Source organism: Saimiri boliviensis, chromosome 8 (assembly GCF_048565385.1).
Source record: "Saimiri boliviensis isolate mSaiBol1 chromosome 8, mSaiBol1.pri, whole genome shotgun sequence".
NCBI lineage: Eukaryota > Metazoa > Chordata > Mammalia > Primates > Cebidae > Saimiri > Saimiri boliviensis.
Window position 1 is genome coordinate 125,837,637 of NC_133456.1, and position 25,747 is coordinate 125,863,383.

Genomic DNA, 25,747 nt, shown 5'->3' on the forward strand with positions numbered 1-25,747 from the left:
TTGAAAGGAAAGAAAACTATTGCATTGGTCTGTTCTCAGGTTGCTGATAAAGACATACCCCGGGCTGGGTAATTTACAAAGGAAAAGCTTTAATGGACTCACAGTTCCACGTGGCTGGGGAGGCCTCACAATCATGGCAGAGGGTGAAAGGCACATCTTACGTGGCAACGGGCAGAGAGAATGACAGCCAAACAAAAGAGGCTTTCCCTTATAGAACCGTCAGATCTCATGACACGTACTCACCGCCATGGGAACAATACGGAGGAAACTGCCCCATGATTCCATTATCTCCCACCAGCTCCCTCCCACAACACACGGGAATCACGGAAGGTACAATTGAAGATGAGATTTGGGTGGGGACACAGCCAAGCCCTATCAAATATATTAAGGAAAACAGTTATCAAAACCAAAGCGGAGGCTGTATTGGAGCACTCCGCCCACATCAGGGCACGTACGCTGTCACTGTCACAGCGGCATCTGCTCCCTCAGCCCAGCAGGAGAGACCTGAGGCAGTCTCCAACTCGAGAGTCAGGTTTCTCATATCCGGGCCTGGGAAGGTCGCTTAACTTCCACAGGCCTCAATTTTCTCATCTGTAAAAATGGGAATTCAGTTAGATTGTGTGGCCTGCCACATAATCAGTGCTCAGTAGCCATTCTATATTAATTATTAATTTTAGCCCCTGATGATTAAGAAACATGATGGGAAAGGGGGCATATTAGTCACGAAGAGGCAAGACTGTTTAGAAACAATTTTTAATTCACACCAAGTTTAAGTTTTATAATAAGTAGTTAATCTCCCTCAGCTGATAGGAGATTGAGGCAGTAATTCCCCTGTCGTATCTGGTAGAGGGATATGGGGATAAGGTATAGTCTAGAATACTTTCCTGTCTTCACTATTAATTTTTCCCAGATTATCAAAAACCTACTGGCTGATCCCTTGGATTCCTCTAAGACCTATGAAAGGTCATGTTGAGAAGGAACATTACTGCTTCTATACAAAGAAGATACCTGTGATGGTTAATTTTACGTCACCCAGGCTGGAGTGCAGTAGCACAGTCTTGACTCACTGCAGCATCTGCCTCCCTGGCTCAGGCCATCCTCCCACTCAGGTTCCCAAGTAGCTGGGACTACAAGCATGCCCCACTACACCTGGCTTATATATAGATATATAAAATATATATTATATATATTGTATTATATATAATATATAATATATTATATATAGTATTACATATAATGTATAAAATATATATTATATATTATAATATATTAATTATAATACTATAATAATAAATATAATTATATATTATATATTATATATAATGTATATATTACATATACATATATAATGTATATATAATATTATTTTTATATATACACATATATGTATATATTGTATATATGTATACATGTATATATATACTATATATAGTATATATAATATATTATGTACATATATATTACATATATACATGTACACAATATATATATATTAGAGACAGGGTTTTGCCATGTTGCCCAGGCTGGTCTTGAACTCTTGAGCTTAAGAGAGCCACCTGCCTCGGTCTCCCCAAAGTGCTGGGATTACAGGCACACACCCCTGTGCTCAGCCTGCTTTAAAGCTTTTTAATAAACTTTTTCAAGTAATTCTCCTGCCTCAGCCTTCCCAGTAGCTGGGATGACAGGTGCCTGCCACTGTGCCTGGATAATTTTTGTAGTTTTAGTAGAGACAGGGTTTCACCATCTTGGCCATGCTGGTCTTGAACTCCTGACCTAGTTATCCAACCCACCTCAGCCTCCGAAAGCGCTGGGATTACAGGCGTGAGCCACCACACCCAGCCAGGTATATCACTTAATGCTTTTAAGTAAGGCTGTTCTCATTATCCATAAATAGTTATTTATTTGTTTATTTATTTATTGAGACAGAGCCTTGTTCTGTTGCTGAGACTGGAGTGCAGTGGTTCAGCCTCCGTTCACTGCAAGCTCTGCCTCTTGGGTTCAAGAGATTCTCCTGCCTCAGCCTCCTGAGTAGCCGGGGCTACAGGCACCCACCACCGTACCCAGCGAAATTTTTGTATTTTTAGTAGAGATAGGGTTTCATCACATTGGCCAGGCTGGTCTTGACCTCAAGTAATCCACCCTCCTCGACCTCCCAGAGTGCTGGGATTTCGGGCCTGAGCCCTTGCGCCCAGCCTGAATGGTGATTTTAGCAGTTGAGTCGTTCATTTCTCTAAGGCTTGGCCAGTGGTGGACTTTCAGTAAATATTACCTTTTATTTATTAATATTATTGCTCCTCTCCCAAATTCCAAAAGTTAGATGGTAAGCATTTAGAGGACGTTTCCATAATGAGGTCAGCTCAAAGACGCTACTCTTGGCCCCGTGCCTACCTAGTCCAGTACCTACAGTCGCGAGTTCCCAACAGCGGAGCAGCTATACGCAAATGAAAGAGATTAATTGCCTGCTCTGAAATCTGAACCGGAAGTCGGCGTCTAGTGTTTGGTTATGAGAACAGAACGACCCTGTTCACTGAATCCCAGTCTCAGCCCTTCCAGCGATCCTTCCCCTCTCTTGTGTGCAGTGACTAGGATGTCCTGGTGACTGGTAATATCTGGACTTACAATCGCTTCAGAGTGCTGAGACAGCGGCTGCGCCTGGAAGCTATGTTATCTTTCAGCAGGTGACTACAGTCCAGAGGCAGTGATCATTTCCAACTAGCCAGGAGAGGGAGAAGGAGAGAACTGTAATCATGTGAGTCAGGTAGTGTTTTCTACCTTATCGGCTCCAGCAGATGCAAACACGAACTGACGAATACTACACCAGAGGGCAGGATAAAAGTGGAATTAGAAAATAGCTACCTTCAGGAGATACTGGGCGTCCAAATTCGATATGCAATTGTAATATAGATAACATGGAGAAACAGATAATAAATACCGCTTTTAATTCAAACATGACCTTCAAAGAGCTTTTTCCTTAGAAATACAATTGAAAAGCCCCAATCTTTTGAAAGAAAAGATCCTAACAGTAAGCTTTCTTCCTCATCCCCCCAGCCCTGACTACGGGGCGCATCGGAGAACATTCTTCTCAGTAATGGCCTTGCAGCGTGCCTTTACCACATTTTATCGCATATTCTAAAGTTCTTTATCACATTGGAAAGATATGCTTTCCTTACCACAGTTCATCTGATTCCGAAAGTATCTTATCACTATTCCCTGGGCAAGCATATAAATATTTCTAAATGACAGTATGGAATAGTATATGATAAATGGGAATATTGCTGCCTCCCTGATCAGCGGGCCAGATAAAGAGGACGTGGCCAGCTGGAAAAATCAACTGGGCTTGGCTGAAGCGTCAGGATCATCTGTAACATGGCAGGGAATGATTCATCACCGAGCACAGAGACCCTCCAAACTTTGTAGGGACCCAAGTAGCACAAGGTCAGAATGCCCCAAGTTCCTTGCAAAAGTCGCTCCCCACGCAGCCGAGCGGATGCTCTCCATTGTCCTTGAGAAGCAAGGACAGCTTTGCATTAAACTGTTCTCTCCTGGAGTCGTATTTTATGGGTGCCAGAACCAAAGCACTTTAATTGAGCTGAACTACGAGCACCAGCCTCTTAAGGACCAAGCAGGCTCCCTCCCACCGTGACTCTGAAAGACAGACTGGTTCTGCTGCTGAACAGTCGGTAAATCACAGAACGTCTTGCAAGGACAGAGACCTCTGTGCTTGCTCCCTTTTCCACATCCCGTATCCTTGGTCCCCTTTCTGACATGGACCATTTGTGTCTTGTATGGAAAACTTTCCGTGGGATAAGAGGGTGTAGGAGCCGAGGGAAAACTTCCACTTTACCCTCCAAAGGTTTGCTGAAAATTGGCTGTAAAAGGCAGTTTAATAGGAGAAAAGGCATGCAAACGTACTGATGTGCACAGAAGGGAAAATCCCAGAGTGATCACCACATCATGCAATGGGGTACCAGTGGTTCTACACCCTTCTTCTTAGGGGAAGGGAGATGGGGAAGAGCCAGTGATTTTTGAGGGATAATAAACGAATTCAGTGGGCTTGGAGAACACACAGTGGCCTGGGACAAAGACGACTGGGCCCACAGAGCAGACAGTGGTTTGTGACCAGAGTCTGTCCAGGTGCCTCGTCAGACTTTCGTCTTTCTTCCTGCCACGAGTTCAGTTCATGACAACTCAGGGAAGGGACAAGAGGGGACCGTTTCTTCCTTGGTAAGTCCAGACTTCAGGCAGATAAGAGAACGTCAGAGAACAGCTTCATCCTGTGCTTTGAGAGAAACAGAGAAATGAGAGGCAGGAGGAGGAGGAAGGTCTGAGAGACCATGAGGCTTCAGTTCGTCACACCAAAGCACCATATTTTGAGGTATCACTATCCGAGCCCCAATAGGGGTAAACATAAAGCTTGCTTTCTCACACAAACCTTCCAACATCCAGCAGCTCTGTTAATTTCCAAGAGTACTGTAAAATAGATTTTTTCAACACAATTATATGAAAGGTCTGATTAAGAAAGACTGTTTAAAATAAGTTTAAATAAGACTGTTTATAATATGCTTATAGTATTATTTGCACAAAGGATTTAAATTGTACCAAACATAGCAACAGGCAGACATTCTCACTTCTAAGACCTGAAAAGTATTCTCTGATTAATGAAATTAAAAAGGTACAAACTTTATCTGTAATAAGCAATTGGAATTCAATCCTAAAAATTAATATATTAACTAATTCCAAAAGCAGATCAAGTGACACAATTCAGAAAACTTCCTAATCAGTCACACGCCTGTCAACCAGGCACAAAACCAGCCAAAAAGTTATGATGTTATAGACGTCCTCTGAGGCAGTTCAGTGACCCCAGTAGACACCAGGATCACTTTTGCTGAACAGAGGAACTGCAATTCACAAGCAATTGACCAGAAGTGATTTCCTCTCTGGGGCAGCTGAACTAGCATAACAAAATCACCAGTGCTGTGACTGGGTTAGCTCACTTGTTTCACAAACAATGCTAACGATGTCAGAGTTGCCAGGTCAGACCCCATATGAGCTCATTGTCTTTGGAGAGGGAGAAATAGTATTGCATGTCCTGGGTCGCTTTGGGTGTAAATGTCTCTGGTCAAACAGGGGTCCAGTATTAGGACATCACCAAAACCCATCAGCAGTTTAGGACAAGTGTCTCCATCTAATTATGCCCAGTAAATATGATCCCTGAAAAAAGACCCAGGTTATGATAGAATCTTGTCAGCCCAGAACGCAAACAGACAGGGAAATAGTCTGACTTTTATCTTGTATCACCAAACAGTCACAGAAGAGACAGCTGGGAAATCAGGACTGGAAGCATAATTGCTTTAGGAAAAGAAGGTCTCTCCAAAATAAAGATTGATAGAACAATCACAAATGACTTCAAAGGGAAGAGGAAGGAGCACAAGGTGAGAAGGCACAGAGAGCTCCAAAGACAGGAGGGCCTCTCACAGCAGCCCCCGACCTCTGACACTCTCAACCTCCCTCCAACTCCAAAACCTTAACACAGTCAGTCTCCCCACTATACCCTGGAACTGGGCCCCCATGTTGCCATGGAAAGCAGCTGTAAGAGACATGGCTCCTTCCTCTCTGCTACGATGCATTTTAAGTATAAGGCACATTCAACACACAACTGGACATTCATGAATAAGCATTAAGTTTGTTTTGTTTTTGTTTTTGTTTTAAAGGCGGGGTTTCACCATGTTGGTCAGGCTGGTCTTGAACTCTCAACCTCAGGTGATCCACCCGCCTTGGCCTCCAAAGGGCTTGGATTACAGGCATGAGCCACCACACCCAGCCTCGTTTTGTTTTTTATTGAGATGGAGTCTCCCTCTGTCGCCCAGGCTGAAGTGCAGTGGCGTGATCTCGGCTCACTGCAACCTCCACGTCCCAGGTTCAGACTCATAAGTAGCTGGGATTACAGGTGCGCGCCACCATGCCTGGCTAATTTTTGTATTTTTAGTACAGTTGGGGTTTCACCATGTTGGTCAGACTGGTCACGAACTCCTGGCCTCAAGGGATCTGCCCGCCTCGGCCTCCCGAAGTGCTGGGATTATAGACATGAGCCACCACACCAAGCCTCACTAAGTTTTAAAGTAACTTATTTATCATACTTTTCACTTTTTTTTTTTTTTTTTTTTTGAGTCACGGTCTTACTCTGTCATGCAGGCTGGATGCAGTGGCACAATAATGGCTCACTGCAGCCTCACCCTCCCAGGCTCAAGTAATCCTTCCACCACAGCTTCCCAAGTAGCTGGGACTACAGGCATGCACCACCACACCAGGCTAATATTTTTTTTTTTATTTTTGGTAGAGACACGCTCTCTCTATGTTGTCCAGGCTGATCTTGAACTCCTGGGCTCCAGTGTTATCCTCCTGCCTCAACCTCCCAAAATACTGGGATTACAGGCCAGGAGCACCTGGCCATAGTTTTCACATTTCTGTTTTTGCATCACTACTAAAGATTTCAATGGAACGGAACAGAGGCCTCAGAAATAACACCACACATCTACAATCATCTGATCTTTGACAAACCTGACAAAAACAAGCAATAGGGAAAGGATTCCCTGTTTAATAAACGGTGTTGGGGAAACTGGCTAGCCATGTGCAGAAAACTGAAACTAGACCCCTTCCTTACACCTTATACAAAAATTAACTCAAGATTGATTAAAAACTTAAACCTAAGACCGAAAACCATAAAAACCCTAGAAGAAAACCTAGGCAATACCATTCAGGACAAAAGTGGTCAAAGACTTCGTGACTATACCACCAAAAGCAATGGCAACAAAAGCCAAAATTGACCAACGGGCTCTAGTTAAACTAAAGAGCTTCTGCACAGCAAAGGGAACTATCATCAGAGTGAACAGGCAACCTATAGAACATGAGAAAAATTTTACAATCTATCCATCTGACAAAGGGCTGATATCCAGAATCTACAAGGAACTTAAAGAAATTTACAAGAAAAAAAAAAAACCATCAAAAAGTGCATGAAGGATATGAACAGGTACTTCTCAAAAGAAGACATTTATGAGGCCAACAAACATGAAAAAAAACTTGTCATCACTGGCTACTAGAGAAATGCAAATTGAAACCATGAGATACCATCTCACGCCAGTTAGAATGACAACCATTAAGAAGTCAGGAAACAGCAGATGCTGGAGAGGATGTGGAGAAATGGAAACACTTTTACACTGCTAGTGGGAGTGTAAATTAGTTCAACCGTTGTGGAAGACAGTGTGGTGATTCCTCAAGGATCTAGAACCAGAAATACCATTTGACCCAGCAATCCCATTACTGTGTATATACCCAAAGAATTATAAATCATTCTACTACAAAGACACATGCACACGTATGTTTATTGCAGCACTGTTCACAATAGCAAAGACTTAGAACCAATCCAAATGCCCATCAATGATAGACTGGATAAAGAAAATGTGGCACATATACTCCATGGAATACTATGCAGCCATAAAAGAAGTATGAGTTCATGTCCTTTGCAGGGACATGGATGAATCTGGAAACCATCATTCTCAGCAAACTAACGCAGGAACAGAAAACCAAACACCAAATGTTCTCACTCATAAGTGGGAGTTGAACAATAATAACACATGGACACAGGGAGGGGAACATCACACACTGGAGCCTGTCAGGGGGTTGAGGGCTAGGGGAGGGATAGCATTAGGACAAATACCTAATGTAGATGACGGGTTAACGGGTGCAGCAAACCACCATGGCACGTGTATACCTATGCAACAAACCTGCACATTCTGCACACGTATCCCAGAACTAAAGGATAATAAAAATTAAAGTAAAATAAATAAAATAAAACAAAATAAAATAAAAAAGATTACCACTTCGAAAGAGGAATTCGGTGAGTCAGCGCCTGGAAAGCAAATTAGACAGCAGCAGCATCAAAGAGCTGGTGGCTAAGAATCGTCCGCCAGTTCAGACACCAACCCTTTCCTGTAAATATGTTTAGATCCTGCCTTCCTGCTGGGCTGCTGTATGTGCCCAATACAATTCTCAATTTCATTTTTAAAAAGAGAAGATGAAAAAGGATGAGTTGATTGATTAACGCCGCCGACCAATCATTTAAAAAAAAAAAAAATTGGATCCTGAATTCTAACATTTCTCCAATCCAACATTTACCGACAGATGGCATTCCTGAAAATCTAAGATACGACTGGTAGAGGCGTCAGAAAAAAAGGCAGTGACTGCAAAGGATCTGATGCCTGAGCCTGAGAAATCCATTCATCATGTCTCTGAAGGAGTCAATAATTAAAACCTCAATTTCCCTAAAGGATTACCCTTATCTTCAGACCTGCAGATAAACGCTCTGATATTTTTCATAGCTTTTTTCATCAAGGTGTATGACCTTGGGAAACAAACACAATTGCTTCTCTTAATCCCAGGCCATTTAACTGCATCACAGTTAGAAACGGGCTTGGGGGACACCACTCCCAAATTATGCACACTTCTAGGTCATTGTCCTGGAAAGCAAAACCGACAGGAAAGTCCGGACAGGTCTATACTCTTGCAAATTAAAACTATGATTTGAGGAAGTCTCTTTAAATGGTTTTCCTTGAGAATCTATTTCTAGCTCTAACTGAGGAGGAAAAAGTAGGAAAGAAAACAACAGTCAGAAAAGATTGTATTAACATGTTAGAGAATTCAAATAGTCAACTTAAAAAAAAAAAAAAAAAACTAGGGTTAGTAAGAAAAACAAGAAACGTAATACGCTTATTTTTTTGCTCCATTATAGACAGAAGAGCTTAGCGTCTTAATGGCTACCTGCGTCATCCATTGACGGAGTGGAGCTTTTCACAAAGGGCACAACCTGGGAAACCTGGTTGCACCTTCTGAGCTGTCTTTTCCGTCAATCCTTTCTTCTGATGCATTGTGTCACATCTGAATTCTATCTCGGCATTACTCCACCCCTTCCTGGGAATTTGTGATTGCTTAATTGATGTTCAGGGAAAACAGATAAGAAGAGGGAGGGCTGATTCCGTTACTGACATCCTACACAATGAAGTCTCGTAATAAGGTTCAAGTCTTTTCAGCGCCAAGCCCAGGGTAACTGCTCTTTTTCCCTCCTTCCTATGTGCTCCCATCGCTAACATCCACTTAGTAAAACCACCTTTGCAAAAATACAACAGGAGGAAAATTACAGCACTGAAAGAGATCTGATTTAACCCACCCCACCATCTTGCCTTTCCCTAATCACTCTCGGGCTTAGGCTAAGCTAGCTTTGGAAGACACTTAGAATATACCTTTTTTTTTTTTTTTTTTTTTTTTTGAGATAGAGTTTCACTCACCCAGACAGAGTGCAGTGGTGCAATCTCAGACCACTGCAATCTCTGCCTCCTGGGTTCAAGCGATTCTTCTGCCTCAGCCTCCCAAGTGGCTGGGACTATAGGTATGTACTACTGTGCGACCCGCAGAGACCCTTCCCAAAGCAAATGAGAGCGAGGAGTTGTTAAGCCGAGTCCAGGTTTATTGGGATCTGCGGGCAACCCAGGCGGGAGGGGAGCTGAGCTGCACCCAGCAGCTGCCGGAGAGGGTTTTTATAGGGGCGGCGGCCTGTTTAGGCGAGGTGTTGCGGAGCGATTGGTGGAAGGGAGAGCAGAGGAGGGTTTTCTGCGTGCCAGAAGGGGATTGGTCACCTCTTGGCGGGCTTAGGTTTGAATTTTATCGGCTGTCTTGTTTCTAGGCAGACTACTGCAACTGCCAAGGGGTGGGGAATGGGGGTTGGCTTTAGGTTTGGCGGGTTAAGGCTGAGCAGTGATTGGCCGCCCTGCGCTACCAGGCAGAATAGGGTCTGCAGGCGGACTCCAGGAAGTGAGGGACAAAGTGGAGGGCTGTGGGTTTTTCTACCAAACACTACCACCCTGCTAATTTTTGTATTTTTAATAGAGACAGGGTTTCAATATTTGGCCAGCTGGTCTCACAGCCCTGACCTCAAGCAATCCGTCCACCTTAGCCTCCCAAAGTGGTGGAATTACAAGTGTGAGCCACGACCCCCATCTTTTTTTTTTTTTTTTTTTTTGAAACAGAGTTTTGCTCTTGTTGCCCAGGCTGGAGTGCAATGGTGCAATCTCAGCTCGCTGCAACCTCTGCCTCCAAGGTTCAAGCGATTCTTCTGTCTTAGCCTCCCGAGTAGCTGCCAGTGCAGGTACATGCCACCACATCTAGCTGATTTTTTGTATTTTCAGTAGAGAGTGTTTCACCACGTTTGGTCAGGCTGGTCTAGAACTCCTGCCTCAGGTGATCCACTCTCCTAGGCCTCCCGGAGTGCTTTAAAGGATAATAGCCCTTCCCCAAACTCAACTGCCTTTGTGAAGCTAATGAAAGGCCATCAGGCTAGGGTGATGGAGAATGGGAAGATATGTATCACCACTATTGCAAGTTGAAATTTGAGGTATCCTTTCAGGATTTTTGCAGGTCTGACACCCATGGTTCCACCTGGACCCAAGGACCCCCTTACCTCCTGTTGCCCCACCCAGAAGCAACTCAGCTTAAGAGGACAGCATTGACCCCCTATGATTTCATCTCTGCCCCCACCAATCGGCATCAAGCACCCATTACCTGGCCACCTCCAGTCCTTCCCCCAAACTGCCTTTGAAAAATCCCTACCTAAGAGCCTTGAATGAGACTGACTTGAGTACTAACTCCATCTCCTACGGAGACGGTCGACATCATGCCTATCAAACTCTTTCTTTACTGCAGTGCCGTGGTCTTTATTTGTACAGCAGGCAGGAAGAACCGCCCAGGCGGTGACATTAGTATTTACCCTACACCATAGAGTTAGTTGTCTGTTTATGTGTACTATACATGTGTTCAGAGTAGATGGTTATATAACTGACACAGGAGCCATTAAGTGAAATAATGTGATTAATGTCATATATTTCTGTAATATTCCAACACCATATAGCACAGCATCTTGTTAAGTCAATTAATATTCATTAAACATGTGCATATTTTTTTTTTTTTTTTGACACGGAGTTTCACTCTTGTTACCCAGGCTGGAGTGCAATGGCGCAATCTCGGCTCACTGCAACCTCTGCCTCCTGGGTTCAGGCAATTCTACTGCCTCAGCCTCCTGAGTAGCTGGGATTACAGGCACGCGCCACCATGCCCAGCTAACTTTTTGTATTTTTAGTAGAGACGGGGTTTCACCATGTTGACCAGGATGGTCTCGATCTCTTGACCTCATGATCCACCCGCCTCGGCCTCCCAAAGTGCTGGGATTACAGGCATGAGCCACCGCGCCTGGCCAACATGTGCATATTTTTAGGAGTATTTTGTTAAATAGACTAAATTTCATTACTCAGCTGCAAAATGAGAGATTAAGATTAGGTGAACTTTAAACTTTTTCAAGCTTTACTAGTCTATGACTCTCATCATTAATTTGCAATCAAATGTTACATTAACATTTATCTTTGCAGAGTCTATAAGGAAAAAGTGCTGACAAACTAATGGAAAATGTTTGAGTCAAGGCTTTTTGTTGTTTTTGCACTTCAGGTGCAGATGGTTGATTCAGTTTGATAATTATGAATCCTTTCTGTGCATTCATTTTGATAACATTGTTTTCTTTGGTACTTGTTTTGTTCTTCTTTGTGTTCTTCAAGACAGAATCTTGCTCTGTTGCCCAGGCTGGAGTGCAGTGGCAGGATCTCAGCTCACTGCAACCTCTGCCACCCGAGTTACAGCAATTCTCCTGCCTCAGCCTCCCGAGTAGCTGGGATTACAGGTGCCCACCACACCTGGCTAATTTCTGGATTTTCTTAGTAGAGACAGGGTTTCACCATGCTAGGCAGGCTACTTCTCAAGCTTCTTCCTCTAACCATCGTTAAATATTAGTGCTGGCCGGGCGCGGTGGCTCAAGCTTGTAATCCCAGCACTTTGGGAGGCCGAGGCGGGTGGATCACAAGGTCAGGAGATCGAGACCATCCTGTTCAACATGGTAAAACCCTGTCTCTACTAAAAACACAAAAAATTAGCTGGGCACGGTGGCATGTGCCTGTAATCCCAGCTACTCAGGAGGCTGAGGCAGGAGAATTGCCTGAACCCAGGAGGCAGAGGTTGTGGTGAGCCGAGATCGCGCCATTGCACTCCAGCCTGAGTAACAAGAGCGAAACTCCGTCTAAAAAAAAAAAAAAAAAAAATGTTAGTGCTAATTAGTTCTTTGTCCCAGCCCGCTTTTCCTCTTAGGAACAAATGCTCACCTTGGTGCAGTGGAATCACATGACTTCAGTCCGACAGACAATTACTGCCCACCAGAAGCCCCAGGTGAGCAGACACACATGTGGTCTACAGGATCTTGGATTTCAGCAGAGGGTGACCATTGCAGGACACGAATGATTGTAATTACATAGAAACACTAAGAGCCACAAAAGAAGTATCATAAAAATGCTCTGAGGATATTTTGGGGAGCAGGGCAGGGGACAGTTCTTGGTGGGGAGGGCTTGGTAGTTGATAAGGATTGCCTTGGAGATGAGCATTATGGGATGGAAGGATTTCTAAAGAGGAAACACAATAGGCAGAAGCCAGATGCAAAATGGGGGTTGAGGCCAGGCACCGTGGCTCATACCTGTAATCCTAGCATTCTGGGAGGCTGAGGCAGGAGGATCGCTTGAGGTCAGGAGTTGGAGACCAGCCTGGACAGTAAAGTAAGACCCTGTCTCTCAAAATTAAGAAATTAGCCAGGCAAGGTGGAGCACACCTATAGTGCTAGGTACTTGGGAGGCTGGGGTGGGAGGATCCATTGAGGCCAGAAGGTCAAGGCTGCTGTGAGGTATGACTGTGCCACTGTGCTCCAGCCTAAGCAGCTGAGCAAGTCCTCATCTCTAAAAAGAAAAGCAGCTGAGTTTGTTGAAGGGTGACTAGTCCGGTTTGCTTGGGACATGGTGTGTAAGTAGAGGGGGTAGGATATAGCACATCAGGTTATGGAGGGCTCTGAAGACACACTGGAGAGGTTTGCACTTAATCGGCAGCAGAAGGCTTGAAACTTCTAAGCAGGAGAAACATGATTGGAGCTGGGCCTTAGGCCAGTGCAAGGGCTGGATGTGAAAAGTCTGATGAGGAACTGATTTTAGCGCGGAGAGAGTAAGGACAGCCTAGGCTAGAATGGCGAATGTGTAACAGAAGGCAGGGAAGGGGAAGTAATACTGGGGAGACAGGGCGAATGTGACTTCTCAACAGATTGGGTGCAGGGACCAAAAGGGGAGAGGAAAGTTCTCCCCCTGTTTTAGAATAGGGAAATGGGATTGGGAAGCGGGGAGGGACAGGTGCCGAAGTGTTCAGGTGGGTTACCCCAGTTTAAGATGCTTTTAGTTGAGGGATTACAGAAGCAAAGTGCACAGGTAACAGAGTTGTTCTGGTACAAGACACAGAAGTCAGTGTCAGAGGAAGAGAAAGAGGGAGAGGAAGGACACAGGGAGAGAGAAAGAGAGGGAGAGAAAAGCAGAAGCAAAGGCAGAGAAACAGAGAGAAGTAGAGAGGGACGTAAAAGGGCTATTATCATTTAAAGTCTCTCTCCCTCCCAGAGAGACAGAAAGAAACAGAGACAAGGAGAGAGAAAAGGAGGAAAGGAGGGAGAGAGACAGAGAAAGGAAGGCAGAAGGAGCAACAGGAAGAGAAAAAGAGAGGACAAAGGAATAGAGAGGAGACAGAGGCAGAGATCCAGAAAGACAGAGACAGAGAGACAGAAAGACAGGGAGAGGGAGAGAAAGAGGGAGGCAGAGGGAGAGAGAGAAAGAGGGGGGCAGAGGCAGATGCACACCTGGGAGGCAGCAGCAGGAGCAGAGGTCTGGCCAGGGAGTGATGCAGGCCTGAGGATGGTTCTCACGTCGGGGTGCGGGGCGTGCGGGGCGAGGAGCAGAAGTTTTGGGGTAAGCCTTGCTTATGCTCCTGCACTCATGCTCAGTGGGTACCGACCGTAAGAAGAGGATCCAGGATGGACAGGAGAAAACCGAGAGTGTAGGAACCCAGAGGTCAGTGGAGTTGAAGGGAAGGGACAGTGGGCAGCTGTGTCCGGCACTGCCGAGAAGTCTGCAAGGTGAGTTCTACAATGCGGCTTTTTTTTTTTTTCCTTTTGAGACAGAGTCTTGCTCTTGTCGCCCAGGCTGGAGTGCCATGGCGTGACCTCAGCTCACTGCAAACTCCACCTCCTGGGTTCAAGTGATTCTCCTGCCTCAGCCTTCAGAGTATCTGGGATTATAAGTGCCCTCCACCATGGCTGGCTAATTTCTATGTTTTAAATAGAGATGGAGTTTCACCTTGTTGGCCAGGCTAGTCTTGAACTCCTGACCTCAGGTGATCCGCCTGCCTCAGCCTCCCAAAGTGCTGGGATTTCAGGCATGAGCCACTGCGCCCGGTCCAATGTGGCTTTTAATCATCACTTTACTAAATTGTTCTCAACCAGGCCCTTGCCAATGAAAAAGAGTCAAATTGTAAAGTATTTGAAGAGGCTTATTCTGAGCCAAATACAAGGACCATGACCGTGATACAGCCCCAGGAGGCGCTGAGAACATGTGCCCAAGGTGGTTGGGTTACAGCTTGATTTTATGCATTTTATGGGGACATTTTATTTTATATGCAGAGACATGAATCAATATATGTAAGGTGTACATGGGTTCTGTCTAGAAAGGCAGGACACCTGAAAGTGGGAGCTTCCGAGTTATGAACCTATGGGTTCATATGGTTGCTCACTTTGCAAGCCCTGTTACTGCAAACATTCCTCTGGGTAAGGAGAATCACGATGTGGGTCTAAGATTCTTTTCATCTCGAATATTCCAGGCTTTCATAGAAAGGTCGCTTAGCTGGGAAGGCCTGAAGCCAAATTTGCTGACACCTGTTCTGACACACGGTCCTGTTCTCTAAGTCCTCTCAGATGATGTATTTGCATTTTAACAGAGAACATCAATGCCTTAGAGCAAAGGAATGCATAATGTGGTCAATTTCAGCCTTGTGACTGCCCAAGCCATTCACTTTCTATTTTCATTGTATAGGGTGAGTTATCCCCAACACTTAACCTATACCTAAGCTTGATCCTGCCCGCAAAACTCTGTAAAATGCCCAGGGATATTTTCTTCTAAAAAAAAAAAAAAAAAAGGCTGGTTGCAGTGGCTCATGCCCATAATCCCAGCACTTTGGGAGGCCGAGGAGGGCGGATCACCTGTGGTCAGTTTAAGACCAGCCTGACCAACATGGTAAACCCCCCACCAACTACTAAAAATATAAAAATTAACTGGGCGTGGTGGCAGGTGCCTGTAATCCCAGCTACTTGGGAGGCTGAGACAGGAGAATCGCTTGAACCCAGGAGCCGGAGGTTCCGGTGAGCCAAGATTCTGCCACTGCACTCCAGCCTGGGCAACAAGAGTGAAACTCCACCTCAAAAAATAGGATTAAGGCAAATCTACGTAATCATCTGTAGCTTTTTAGCTCTTGAGTTATTTGCTGAGTTTTGTGTCAACAAATAATCCCCAGTGGGAGTTCTGCCCTTCCTCTGCGGCCCCTGGGGTTTGGAGGAGTGAAATCTGGGAACTGGTGGGGGCTGTGTACAGGGAGGAGAGAATCAGAAAACAGTTACAGGGAAGGGACCCTCTATACTGGGAAGCCAGCCGAGGCCTCTCGTCAGACAGACAGTGAGACCTGGGTCTGAGAAGAGCTGACCCGGAAGGCACAAAAGCAGCAGGTGACCAGAGGCACCGACAACAGCTCAGGGGCTTTAGGGGTTACGATACAGCGGCCAGGGATGGGTAATGGGAAAAAAAAAAAAAAAAAAAAAAAAAAAAAAAGGAGTTAGAATGAATAAGACCCACGCTTTGAGAGCACAGCAGGATGATATTGTCAGTAATAGCTTAATTGTACATTTTAAAATAACTTGGCAGGGGTGTCCAATCTTTTGGCTTCCCTGGGCCACAGTGGAAGAATAAGAATTGTCTTGAGCCACATAAAATTCATGAACACAAATGATATCTGATGAGCTAATAATTAAAAAAAAATCCTAAAACAATCTCATAATGTTTTAAGAAAGTTTACGAATTTGCGTTGGGCAGCATTCAAAGCCATTCTGGGCCACACGCAGCCCTGGGTTGGACAAGCTTGATATAGAGCAGGTGTCCCCAAACTACGGCCCGCGGGTCGCATGCGGCCCCCTGATGCCATTTATCCGGCCCCCCGCCGCACTTCAGGAAGGGGCACCTCTTTCATTGGTGGTCAGTGAGAGGAGCACCGTATGTGGCGGCCCTCCAACGGTCTGAGGGACAGTGAACTGGCCCCCTGTGTAAAAAGTTTAGGGACACCTGATTTAGGGTATGATTGGATTGTTTGTAACTCAAGGATAAATGCTTGAGAGGAGGGATACCCCACTCTCCATGGCGTGCTTATTTCATACTGCATGCTTGTATCAAAATATCTCATGGACCTCAGAAATGTATACCTCCACTATGTACCCATAAAAATTAAAAATTAAAAAAATTAATAAAATAAGTTCAGCTACTCAGGAGGCTGAGGCAGAAGAATTGCCTGAACCCAGGAGGCGGAGGTTGCGGTGAGCCGAGATCGCGCCATTGCACTCCAGCCTGGGTAACAAGGGCGAAACTCCGTCTCAGAAAAAAAAAAAAAAAAAAAAAAAAAAAAGTTCATTTTTTTAAGATATAGCAGTGAGTCCAGACAGCAGGCAGACCTAACCATCACCCTGAGGTCCCAATGCCCAGAGGACCCAGAGAAGAACTGCACATGGAGAAAAGTTCGGAATCATCCGGGAACTTCAGCTATGGTAGGTCCGAGGTAGCCCAAAGTTCAGAAATGTGAACAGTTAGAGAAGGGAATGCGCCGACAGGGAAGGGAGAGGATGTGGACATCCAAGAACAAGTGTGAGCCTTCGTGATGGAGACCGTCCCCAGATTCAGGGACCTGCTTTGCAGACTCCTGGCCACGCATCACGGTCTGTCGTCTAGGATCTCCAGAGTTTAGTGAGCAGAACGGCGGACAATCACTTTGTGAATTTCCAGAGCTGAGAAGCAGTAAGGATGTCATGGCTGATGTACACACACGGGCTCACGTGGGATGCCATGCACACACACTGACACACACGTACCCATATACACACAGTTTTGCTTATTCGTATCCTAAAACAAAATAGGACTCAATTATGTAGCCTGACAAGAACGCAAATGGGGAACATGGCAACAGAATAATTCCTGCACGTCGCTACCTGGCAATGCTAGTCTACCTCCCCAATGGAGTATAAGCTTCACCTTCTGCTAGATTTTCAAAAGTGGTGAAACAAAGCATACATTCCCAGAGAGCAAATACTTCTCTGCCTCCTAAGTGGCCTTGTCGTATAAAGCACTATACACAGGTGGCTGTCTATTAGATGCCTTTTAATGATTCTGGTGCAATGCCAGGACTCACCCAACCAACGAGAGAGAGCAGGCTTCCTAGCCTGTGTTCTAAGATGTACCGAATTCCCTTAGCACCCTAGGCAACATCTGTGGGAGAGAGAGGGCGGATAGCATCCCCTTTCACTCAAATAGTTTTTCACACCAAATAGCTTTGCTCCAAGACAAACTAAAAAAAAAGAGAGAGAGAGAAAAGGAAAAAACGTTGCTTGTTGAAAAAAATTCTAAAAATAATGATTAATGGGTATACTTAACAGGGTACTGATGACATTCATCTCTGTCGTGAAGTTGCCTTGATAGCTTTTGGAGACCTTTATCAGTGTTCATTTTGAAAGCAATGATGATGAGAAGCAGGTTTCCAGACATCACCTTTTATTTCTCAGGACTGGCTGGTAGACTCTCCAGCCTGGGCAACATAGCAAGACCCTCTGCTTACTGAGGGCTCTGTGCCATTAAGAGACAAGGGACTGGAGAACATTGCCTGTCTTTCTCTAAACAGAAAATGCCACTATTTTTCCAAGTGCCACTTTCAGGGGCAGGATCAATGTCTATTTCTAAGAGTCAGGCTTGGGTAATAACTCTATATTAAATGCTTGACTGAACAGGGTTCTTTCTAATCAGCTGTAGTATACAATCTAAATCCCATTTCTAGGAGTGCAGAGGCAGGAAAAAGAAAACAGAGTCGGCCGGGCGCGGTGGCTCAAGCCTGTAATCCCAGCACTTTGGGAGGCCGAGGCGGGTGGATCACAAGGTCGAGAGATCGAGACCATCCGTCTCTACTAAAAATACAAAAAATTAGCTGGACATGGTGGCGCATGCCTGTAATCCCAGCAACTCAGGAGGCTGAGGCAGGAGAATTGCCTGAACCCAGGAGGCGGAGGTTGCGGTGAGCCAAGATCGCGCCATTGCACTCCAGCCTGGGTAACAAGAGCGAAACTCCATCTCAAAAAAAAAAAAAAAAAAGAAAAGAAAAGAAAAAAGAAAACAGAGTCTCAAATAATCATGCTCTGTTTAAGGAAGGGATATGAGGTATAGTTCAGCATGACCCCACAACGCCGTCATTCTAAGGAGGCTCTGTCAACACTTGGGGGAAGTGCGACTGGGTGACAAAGGAGTCTCAGCTGCAGAAGCTGGAAATCTTGATTTTTCTTTCCAAATGCCTTCTAAAGTAATGGAGGTTTTTGTAGACCACACTTCAATTTCTCATATATAAGTGGTTTGATTGAATAAAACATTCAATTAATTGGCTCACTTAACAATCTGTAAGAAAGTTACACCAAAGAAGATGTGATTTATGTATTTATTTTAGAGATAAGGTCTCGTTCTGTTGCCCAGGCTGGAGTGCACTGCCACAAGCTCACTGTGGCTTTGAAATTCTGGGCTCCAGTGGTCCTCCCACCTCAGCCTCCCACCTCAGCCTCCCAAGTAGCTGGGACTACAGGTATGCACCACCACACCTGGCTAATTTTATCTATTTTGTTTGTTTGTTTTTGGAGACAGGGTCTTGCTGTATTGCCCATCTCCTGGCCTCAGCAATCCTCCTGACTCAGCCTCCCAAGTAGCTAGGACTACAGGTATGTGCCATCACACCCAACTAATTTTATCTATTTATTGATTTGTTTGTTTTTGGAGACAAAGTCTCCTATGCTGCCCAGGCTGATCTCCAACCCCTGGCCTCAGCAATCCTCCTGACTCAGCCTCCCAAGCAGACGGGATTATAAGTGCAAGCCACCATGCCCAAGATACAATTGTAAAGAAGAAACTGAAAGGAAAAGAAACAGCTACGCCTGCCCTGATACCTTCCTAAGACTTGGCTTTAGCATCTGCTTCCATTGCACTCTGTGGCTTCTTGAGGGGACTTCTGGGCCTTGAAAAGCAGCTCCCCTATCCACACCCACCACACTGGTCACCACACTGACATTCACCAGACTGCTCAAGCCAGATTCATAGGTCGTAATCTAAAGGGTGGCTTCAGAGAACCAGAAACAGATCCTCTCTATACATGGGACATTCAGACAATGGTGGAACGTTCCAGGCAAGCAGCAAGAGCCATTATACAAATCTTGATTTTACTTGGATAACATCACGGTTATCTTTTTTACTGTTGATTTGCAGGTTGAGGCCTCTTAAGACATTTTCTCACTGAGTGATCTAATCCCCTTTTAGTGGTTCATTTTAGATGTCAACTTGACTGGACCATGGGGTGTCCAGATATTTGGTTAGACATTATTCTGGGTGTGTCTGTGAGGGCGTTTCTGGATGAGACTGACATTTGAATCAACAGACTGAGTAAAGCATCTAATGTGGGTGGGCCTCATCCAATCAGTTGAAGTCCTGAAGAGAACAAAAGGCTGAGCAAGACAGAATTCACTCTCTCGGCCTGACGGTCTTAAGCTGAGTCGCTGGTCTTCTCCTGCCTTCAGGGTTGGACTAGAGCCTACATCACTGACTCTCCTGGTTCTCAAGCCTTCGTACTTGGACTAGAATTTACACCGCCAGCTCTCCTCTTGCCAGCCTTTGGACTCACACTGAAATTCACACCCTTGGCCTTCCTGGTTCTCAGGCCTTCAGATTGCTGATCTTGGAATTTCTCGGCCTTCACAATTGCATGAGACAACTCCTTGTAATAAATGTATCTCTCTATCTGCCTATCATCCACTTATCTGTCCATCTATCCTACTGGTTCTGTTTCTCCCCCCCTGACTTATACTGTCAGCGTCTCCATGGCCTTCTTTGTCCTGCTGCTGCGATCCCCCACAGCAGGCATCCCCAAACCATGGCCCGAGGGCCACATGCAGCCCCCTGAGGCCATTTATCCGGCCCCCTGCCGCACTTCAGGAAGGGGCACCTCTTTCATTGGTGGTCAGTGAGAGGAGCACAGTATGTGGCAGCCCTCCAAGGTCTGAGGGACAGTGAACTGGCCCCCTGTGTAAAAAGTTTGGGGACGCCTGCCCCACAGCCTTCACTTGGACTCTGAGTTTATTGCTTGACCTGAATTTTGTTACTTCCATCTTGAATGTTACTGGCTTGTTTATCTCGGAACCTATTGCTGTCTGGTTCTCTTTGTCTCAGCGCTTTCTTCATTCAGAGAGAGCAAGTTAGAGTGACCCAGTTGAAACATCATGAGTACCGTGAAGAAGGACCCCGAACTTTTCCATTCTGTAGACCTGAGTTTAGATGTCAACTTGACTGGGCCATGGAGTGCTCAGATACTTGGTTAGAGATTATTCTGGGTGTGTCTGGGATGCGCAGACACGGCTGTATATTGTTCTACTCACCACAAGCAAGGAGCACCTATGAAAGGATTTCTTTCTTTAAATTTTAAGTTCAAGGGAACAGGTGCAGGCTGTGCAGGTTTGTTACACAGGTTAAAAAAAATGTGCCATGGTGGTTTGCTGCACAGATCAACCCTCCACCTAGGTATTAAGCCCAGCATCCATTAGCTTTTCTTCCCGATGTGCCGCCTCCCCACAATCCCCTCTGACAGGCCCCAGGGTGTGCTGTTCCCACCGTGTGCCTGTGTGTTCTCATCATTCAGCTCCCACTTATATGTGAGAACATGTGGCGTTTGGTTTTCTGTTCCTGGGTTAGTTTGCTAAGGATAACGCCTTCCAGCTCTACCCATGGCCTGGTAAAGTTCATGATCCTGTTCCTTTTTTTTTTTTTTTTTTTGAGATGGAGTCTGACTCTGTCACCCAGGCTAGACTGCAGTGGTGCAATATCAGCTCCCTGCAACCTCTGCTTCTTGAGTTCAAGCGATTCCCCTGCCTCAGCCTCCTGAGTAGCTGGGATTACAGGCAGGCACCACCACTCCCAGCTAATTTTTGTATTTTTAGTAGAGACGGGGTTTCACCATGTTGGCCAGGTGGTCACGATCTCTTGATCTCGTGATCCGCCCACCTTGGCCTCCTAAAGTGTTGGGATTACAGGCATAAGCCACCTCACCTGGCCAATCTTATTCCTTTTTATGGCTGAATAGTATTCCATGGTGTCTATGTGCCCCTTTTCTTTATCTAGCCTATCATTGATGGGCATTTGGGTTAATTCCATGCCTTTGCATAGCTTTGCCCATGAAAAAACTGGGCTCAGAAGTATTAAATGACGTCTCTAATGCCCTGGGGCAAGCGGTGGCTGCACTAGGGTTCAAACTGAGGTCTACAGAACGGCAAAGCTCAGGGTCCTTCCATACGATACTCATGATGTTTCAACTGGTTCAGCCTAACTTGCTTTCTCTGAATGGAGAAAAAGCAGAAAAAAAAAAAAAAAAAACAGACAGCAATAGGTTCTGAGACGAAACAAGCCAACAACATTCAAGATGAAAGTAACAACATTCAGTTCAAGGCAAGAAACACAGAGTCCGAGTGAAGGCTGTCGGGACTGCAGCGGCAGGGCAAAGAAGACCATGGAGAGGCTGACAGTGTCAACAGCCCACCGCCCTCGAAGGGAGGGCGAGGACGAGGCTGGCTGGAAACGGGGCTGGCTGCACAGGGAGTGACGTAACCCTGATGTTGAGACAAGGGACTTTCCCAAGACCAGATGCTTTTATTCTCGTCTCACCTTGGTTGTGCCGGTCCTTGGTGAGCCTGGCCTAAAGCCCCACAGGTGAGGAAAATGAGAAACAGCTGACGGGCCAGTGTGCGTGGGATCAAGGAGCAGGCCCTCTTCTCTGGCAAAGGCACTCCGCTGACAGGTGGCACGAGGAGAGCCTGTTCCCGATCAAACAGAGTTGGATGGGAATAGCTAAGAAGAAACAAACTCTATGCCATCTCTTCACAGACTCCGCACGCGCTGGGAGGTGGTCGCAGGTCTGGACCCCCGTAGGGGACAGAGAGGTCTTTCCGGCTGCGAATTGACACAGAAAGGTCTGTGGCCAGCTCCCTGAAGGCAGCGGAGTCCTGAATCCAGATGCGATTCTAACTCACAAGAGTCATGGTAACAAGAACAAGAACGCTTATGAAAACTCTTCACGGCCAAATGCTTCTCATGTATGTCCTCATCCTATCACCCCAGGAAGCCTGGGATTCTCCTATCTTACAAGTGAGGAGAGGGTGGTCAGAATGGCTGAGGGACTCACGCCCCTTCAAAAGGAACATGCACTCTTGTCAAAGAATGTCCCACAGCTGAGCAGAATGTCAGCGTCAAAAGAATGTGCTCCTCCTACAGCAGCCTGTGAGGGTCTTTTTCCCTCGGCAAGACATCAGGATGTGGGGACAACGGAGAGAAAATGGACTCGGGTGTGTCTGTCTCTTCCTTGGGAAAGGTAATACACATGTATGCACATGCACACACACACACGTGCGCACACACACACGTGCACACACACACGTGCACACACACGTGCACACACACATTCACATGCTCTCTCTCTTCTTACATCAAACTTTGTAGGCTTTGAAGTCATTCCAAATCTTTTTTTTTTTTTTTTTTCTGAGACAGGGTCTCCCTCTGTCGCCCAGGCTGGAGTGCAGTGGCACGATCTCGGCTCACTGCAACCTCCCTTTCCCAGCTTCAAGCAATTCTCCTGCCTCAGCCTCCTGAGTAGCTGGGATTGCAGGTGCCCGCCACCACGCTCAACTAATTTTTGTACTTTTAGTAGAGACAGGGTTTCATCATGTTGGCCAGGCTGGTCTCGAATTCCTGACCTCAAGAGATCCATCTGCCTCAGCCTCCCAAGTGCTGGAATGACAGATGTGAGTCACTCCACCCAGCCGTACCTTCTTGCCTATTAATTTTATTGCAAAAATATCCTAATCCTGACCTCAAGTGATTCACCCACCTTGGCCTCCAAAAGTGCTGAGATTACAAGTGTGAGCCACCAGGCCCAGCCCCAAATCTTTCTGTTTTAAATGTGCATGTTTAAAATGACCACACACATCACTTTTTCTCTCAGAAGATATGTCTTAAAACCCATTTAAATGAACTTGTGGTTTTAAAACAGGAATATGAAGTCATTTCTTCACACCCTTCTTAAAGGCAGGTTGCTTCCTGATCATTTCCCAGAACTGAACTTTTTTCAAGACTGATTTTGTTTTACTTTACAAGAATTGTAAGTCCATTTTTAAATTTAGATGGTATGATATAAATTAGTTATATCATATTAGTTATGCAATGTAGTATTCATTCAGTATTCCTTCGTGATCTAGATGAATTCTACCACAGTTTAAGGACTTGGAGGGATTCCACAGAAATAGTCCCAGCTAGCATATTTAATCCTCCGATTTTAGGTTGGGAATTGTGGAATGTAGCTGTCAAAATATAAGTTATTTCTGCACACACACACACACACACACACACGCACGCACACTCATAAAAACTTAAAGACTTTTTGACCGGGAGGGGTGGCTCACACCTTTATTTCTAGCACTTTGGGAGGCCAAGGCAGATGGATTACTTGAGGTCAGGAGTTCGAGACCAGCCTGACCAACATGGCAAAACCCTGCCTCAACTAAAAATACAAAAATTAGCTGGGTGTGGTGGCACATGCCTGTAATCCTAGCTACTCGGAAGGCTAAGGAAAGAAAATCTCTTGAACCTGGGAGGTGGAGGTTGCAGTGAGCCGAGACTGCACCACTGCACTCCAGCCTGTGCAATGGGAATGAGACTCCATCTCAAAAAAAAAAAAGAAAGAAAGAAAAGAAAAAGAAAAAAAAATTAGACTTTTTTCCCATACCATTAACTAAAATGTAGACTATTTAGCACTTTTGCCTATCAATGGGACAAGAATTAGAGTCACACACACACACACACAAAATGTGTTTCTTTAGTTCATCTCAAAGCTATATGTTTAATCTCAGCACACTTCATCTTTTAAAAATCAGTTCAATGAAGTTGGTTTTAAGGCCCATACACAGTCGTTCTTATCTGCAATTTTACAATAATGCCAGACAGACACGTCAAAGAAACTCCCAAAGCCTGTCACGCCTAAAAGTTCGTCTATTCAACTGCATCATCCTTGTTCCCAAATGGGCACTCCCTAACAAGCACAGAAGCTGAAAACACCACGAGAAAAAAATACCCTGGAACGTGGTTCCCAGCATTCTAATGGGTTACAGATGAGCTGGGAGTCTTCCTGCCATTTTTTATTGTTAGCTAGCTTCCTGTCTTCTGTCTCGGTTTTATTGCTTGCTTTCCTGGTTAGCTTCCTGGATGCTTGAATTAACCCACCGAATGTTTCCTTTGCCATGAAGGTCTCCAGATCACTGAGAGGGTGCTGAGGCTTTCAATTGTATTAATATTTCCACACGGTCTGTAAGGAGCCTGGTGAGATGGTTGAAAAGTATATTTCTGTAAAGATATTAAACTTACTTTAACATTTTTTTTTTAAATCCCCACAGTTAAAATGATGTCCTTGGAGACCAGGGAAGCTTATCCAGCTCAGCCTTATTAGGTCGAATATCAATCAGTGAAGCTCAGGCTGCCAGAGGATTATGTTGTTAGGAAGGAAAAGTCAGCATGTTAATGGCTCTGCCTGTTTGCAGTGCTAACTGGTTCACAAGTCGGAGAAGGATTATGCACTGACACGTGTGTATTCTTGCTGAACTCGGAATGCGACAGCTCAGATCCCACCAAAAGTAACTGCATCCGATGTCGCCGATGTGGAAATAAAAATCAACTAAGCCAAACAGCAGAAGAAAAGGTGGATGGAGGAAGGGTATTGTGTCGGGAAGTGGAAGTCTTAAATCCAGCCCTCAGGGGCGCCCCCTTCCCCCAGGTTCCTAAGAGGAGCTTTCCCAGGTGTTTGTCCAGCCTTCCTTGCCGTGCTGCTTCTGGGAAACGCCCTTATAACGCCACCACGTGCTTCTAGTGACTGCTGTCAATCACGGTGCTCAGCCTGCACGTGACCCAAGCCAACCAATCAGAGCCCTGCCCTGGGAATTTTTGACTGAGCTAAGAGACAAATCACCATGGTGTGTATTGCAGTCTGGGAGCTGCTGGCAAGCATGTTCCTGCTGTTTGGAGGAAGCAGGCCTCCAGTACCAAAAAGGATGCTGGCACTGAGAGCCACAGAAACAAGCTAACTAGAAAATTCCGATTGTCCAGCTCCAATTCCATCATTCCAACTTTGCCCTTCCGCAGTTTCCCCTTGACTTGAGTTTCTCTCACTTGCAACAAAAAAGTGCTGGTGGATGAAAATGCTATAAATTAATCTCTCTAAGCGTGGATGTCTTTGAAAAATCTTTTAAAAGCCCTGTATTACTTGGGATGTCAGTTCCTCTGCTGTCAAAGAGACCTGAAATAACACTGCCTGAGAGTAAAGCAGGTAACATTTCAAAGCGAGTTTGCCACTCTGCTCTGTGAATGTGTCAAGGACTCAAGCC

The 25,747-nt window shown here is 45.4% G+C and overlaps 1 protein-coding gene across 1 annotated transcript in view; it reads right to left on the reverse strand.

The window, feature by feature from the left end:
• The window catches only part of PARD3 (par-3 family cell polarity regulator), an 838,158-nt gene that overhangs the window by 20,771 nt on the left and 791,640 nt on the right, over positions 1-25,747 (reverse strand). The gene's annotated exons all lie outside the window — the stretch shown is intronic.